The sequence below is a fragment of the Protopterus annectens genome, chromosome 2.part1 (genome assembly GCF_019279795.1).
Source record: "Protopterus annectens isolate FY-2018-M chromosome 2.part1, PAN1.0, whole genome shotgun sequence".
NCBI classification, from domain to species: domain Eukaryota; kingdom Metazoa; phylum Chordata; order Ceratodontiformes; family Protopteridae; genus Protopterus; species Protopterus annectens.
The window spans coordinates 845,986,576-845,991,575 of NC_056729.1; positions in this window are offsets into that span (position 1 = coordinate 845,986,576).

Genomic DNA, 5,000 nt, shown 5'->3' on the forward strand with positions numbered 1-5,000 from the left:
CTGGTGGTACAATCCAAGAAATGTCTATGTCTGTTGGGACGCCCGTGCACTGGCCCAGTAATCAAGGAGCCTCAGTCCTCACCACTAACACCAGTGAGGGGCATGCACACTGGGAAGGATAAGTACACACACACACACACAGTAAAGTACAATTTCCCTTAAGACCACACACAGAGATCACAGTCAATATGAAGCTGGTTTCTCCCTTTCTCTCCAGATCCCTGATAAGACTCCCCAATGGCACAGCTACAGAGTGGAGTCCTTATTCAGGGTTCCAAGCCAAGTCCTCCCAGCACTCCGTCTGTCCAACCAGTGCTTCATGTCCCTGCCCAAGTACCACACACAGAAAGACTTTGAGATAAGAGTTACATACAAACACACAGACACTCCTGGGGAAGGCTGGCAAAGGTTCTCCAGCTATGCACTCTTTTTGCCCAGACTATAAGGTAGAAATGACTGCCACCAATCCCTAATATCAACTACTAATATGTCACTTACCAAAGGGTGTCCAATTTTACTGTGCAATTTTACTGCTATCCAAATACTAAGTGTGACCACAACTTTTGAGGCTATTGGAGTGTCTTAGTACAGTATCACTAAATACATGCATGCACTCTAGAGCTTAAATTATCTCTGCACAAAACAGTGACAGTTTAAAAGTTTAACAACATTTAATAATAAATAATAAAAACACAATACAAATCTCCTCAATTCAACATAGTGCTAGTTGAGAGTTCAGAGATCACAGTAAAATGCTTAAAATAATATTGTAAAATAGTCTGACATAAATATAGAAAACAACTAGTCTAATCTTTCTATTTTCTATCTATTTCTAAGAGAAATACTAAAGCTAAGATCCTACTTATATACATACAGAGCAAAAGCAGAGTGCTGGTGATGTCAGTTCTGAAGACAAATGAAAAATGCTATCTCTTTTTCTCTGAGATCTCTTAAATTGATAATACATCACTGCTGACTCATTTTAGATTACATCATTCCTGACACTTCTCTAGTTCCCAAGCTACCATAAACTCTAAATTTACATTGTTTAGTAAACTTGCACCTGGTCAGGAAGCTACAGCAATTAAAGACATTATACATGTAAAATCTAGCAATTAACTCTTGTCACAATTAACTCTTGTTCTAAGACAATAGAAAGAATTTCTTCATTCAGACATGCTGTCTCCGAGCTTTGAGATCAAACAGCCATAAAATGCTTTACTTTATCAGCTTTCTTCTGGCAGGGTGCTCTGTGGTTACATTTTTGAAGTTCAGAACATATAACACAGTTTTTCTTACATTTAGTTTTCTTACATTTGCAAAACAGCCAGTGGATTATAATAATATTTACAATGACATATAAATATCTACAAAATTCTATCTGGCTGGGCTGGCAGCCCCTTAGTTTTTCACATCTATAAAGAGTCCCTATCTTATAGTGTATTTTCTTTATGGTATTACAAATGCGATGTTCAAATGTTAGTTTATTGTCTATGGTAACACCTAGCAGTTTGGCCATAGGACTTGTTTCAATTTGTTTGTTACTTAGAGAGTATATTTTAAAGTCTGCTTAGAGGGTTTTTGCAGAGAAGATCAGAAGTTTTGTCTTTTTGGGATTTAAGAGTAATTTGGATTCCCTCAACCAAGTTTTGATTGAAGTGAAGGTATCCTGTGTGATTTTGATGGAGTTATTGTACACTATCTCAGGATGGGATTATGGTAGTATCATCAGCATATTGGATAATGGAGCATAGGGAAAGTGGTATGTAGGTTGTTGGTAAAAATATTGAAGAGTACGGGTGCAGGGATGGACCCTTGTGGTATACCAGTTTTGATGATCTGGAAGTTGGATAGACTATTATTCCATTATACACACTGCTGATGGTTGGATAGGTAACTGGTGAACCACTGAAGTGAGGGAGGGAAGCAGCCAATAAGTGAAATTTGCTGAAGAAATTTATTCTGAGATACTGTGTGAAACACCTTTGACAGATCTAATAGCATTACTGAGGTAATGTTACCAGAGTCAATAAATTTGTTCACAGTATCCATGAAGGAGATTAGTCCAGTACTGGTACTGTGTGATGGGTGGAAGCCATGTTGGGTGGGGATGAGTAGGTTATTATGTGTAAGATGCTGAAGTAGTTGTTTATATATACATTTATCTAGGAGTTTGGACAGTGGGGAAAGGATTGAGATTGGTCAATTATTAGATGGTTCATTAGAGTTGCCTCCTTTGTGTAGAGGGGTAATGATGGATCTTTTCCAGAGGTTGAGGACTTGGGACTGTGTGATAGAATGGTTTATAAGAATATTGACAGGATATGCAATGCTATCTACAGTGAGTTTTAAGTATTGTGGTGGGATGTTGTCTGAGGAGAGGAAGCATGGTTTTAACTTCTGAAGGAGTTTCTGGATTAACGAGGTTGTAATAGGTTGTAGTGAGAAAGGTGTAAGTAAAGCAGATGCAATTTGTTGAGGGGGAGAAGTATTTATATGAGATCAAGGCTGTTGGGGCAGGGGTGGAGGGGTTTTAAGTTGAAACTAGGGACTGTAGTGGAAGTTGAGTCTGTTATTAATTTGCTTATATGTCAATAAAGTAAGTATTGAACATGCTGAGTATTTCTCTGGGTGTTTTGTCTGGGCATGGAGAAGGGATTTGTTTAGAGTCTGGGGTAAGGAGGTTAGTGATGGGTTTTTGTTCCAGAATTTTAGTTGTTTTTATAGTTAGCCAATTGGCTGGATAAGTACTTTTTTGTCTGAATTCACTAGCTATTGTCTTGTCTCATAGCTGTTTGTATTTGATTAGGTTTACTTCATTTTGTTATGCCATTCTTTCTAGGCTTTGTCTATGGTTTATAAAAGTTGTTTGGTGGACTTTGTAAGCCAAGGGTCATGGCTAGTCTTTATTCTTTTGATGTAAAGAGGGGCTAGGCTATTGAGAGTGTCTAGAAATCCTTGGTTGAAGTGGTATATGGCATTTTCTAACGGGACCATTTTAAGTGGATGCCAGTTGGTGTGTTTTACAATGTTGTCAAACTTTTGTTGGTCAAAGTTTTTTATATTTCTGGTGGTTTTGTATGTATAGGTTCTGGATATTTGTGGGGAAGATCTAAATATGAGTACAGGAATGTGGTCACTAAGTCTATTGGGTAGGATATCAGCATTTGAGTATTTCTGTGGATCAGAGACTAGAATCCTGACGATGGTGGCTCCTAGGGTATTGCTTTTATGCATCCTGGTAGCACTGGTGATGTATTGGGTGTAGTCATAGAGGTTTATATTATTTGTTGGGGAGTTGGATATCAGGTCTTGACAGTTGATATTGACATCCCCCATGATTATGGTCTCATTGCTGATATTTTCTGACAACCAGGATAGGATGTCCTCAACAGTTTAGGTGGTATAGTCTGGGGGGATATACAGTCCTGCTATGCATAACTGTTTTGTACTATTAATTTGTAGACTTCCAGTCAGGATTTCTGCATTATTAAAGGGTGGACTTGTTTGGTGGAAAGGTAAAATTTTGATGGTATTAGGACAGATTAAGGTTAACCTGCCAATTGTTTTTATTTATTCTGTCATTTCTTAGCATGCTATATCCTGGGGTATTATTTTGGTGTCTTGGTATGTAGTTTTAGCCACCTTTCGGTGATTAACAGAAAGATAGTAGTGTATTGTGTTAGCCAAGCTTAACATTCTGTAATTTTGTTACAGATACTATGTATGTTTAATGTAGCCAAGAGAAGTTTTTTTAGGAGGGAGGGCTTGATTGCATGATGATATAGGTGGAGGCCCTGGGTTGGGGGTGGATGTCCCCACACAGGGATAATGTGTGTTGGATGAAAAGAAAGAATTTGAAATAAATGTTTTTCTTTGCATTTGTTATGAATAAGTAGTTGGAAGATGTACTGGTAATTCTGTAGGGAAAGATCTTGAGTTTTGAGAAATGTATAAAGTGACATTTTATTAGGCTGGCTAATATTTTACTAAAGCTGTCTATGTATTTCTCATTGTTTAGGGAAAGTGTTGAAGATTTAGCTGCTGTTGGATGTAGTGCATATTTGAGGGAAGTGGAATGGAACAGTAAGCTGAGAAATACTGTTAGAAGCATTGAATAGAAAAGGGTGTGAAAACTTAGTGACACATTGTAATTTGAGTTCTGGAAAGAGTGGGAGAGGTGAGGAGGATGATAAAGGGAGGAGACTACGAGGTAAAGTAGAGGGGATGAGAATGATGGTGCAAGGTGGTTAATATTATAGCAGGAGTGGGTGTTATTAGATATTATACCATGACCCCCCCCCCAAAACGTGCACGCTGATTGGCCAGCATGCACATTGCAAATCAAGTTATACTAATGGAAAAAGTTAGTATAACTCTACTTTTAAAACACTGTCTCGCTATGTTAAATGGGTTTAACATAGCGAGACAGCTTTAAAATAAGCAATGGAGATCTCCGTTGCTTATTTTAAAGCTGTCTCGCTATGCTAAACCCATTTAACATAGCGAGACAGGTTTAAAAAGCAACGGAGAAAGCAAGATCTCCGTTGCTTTTATTCGCTATGTTAAATGGGTTTAACATAGCGAGCCAGTTTTAAAATAAGCAACGGACATCTCCGTTGCTTATTTTAAAGCTGTCTCGCTATGTTAAACCCATTTAACATAGCGAAACAGTAAAAAAAAAAAAGCAACGGAGATCTTGCTTTCTCCGTTGCTTTACAACTCTGATGTACTGCGCAGGCGCGCAGTACATCAGAACTGCCGTGGATGCCAGACATCTGCGGAAAGGCAGTAAACAGGCATTATACTATGCCATTATTTAAGAAAAGTAATAGTTTCTTTTCTTAAATAATGTCATGGTATAATAGCAATAACCCACTTCTGGGTGTGGGTAATTCTGTATTTACCCATGGTTGGCTTTGTTTGGTCCTGGGCTTGCCCGGGACCAAACCATGCCAACCATGGGTAAATCCAGCATTACCCACACCCAGGCGTGGGTT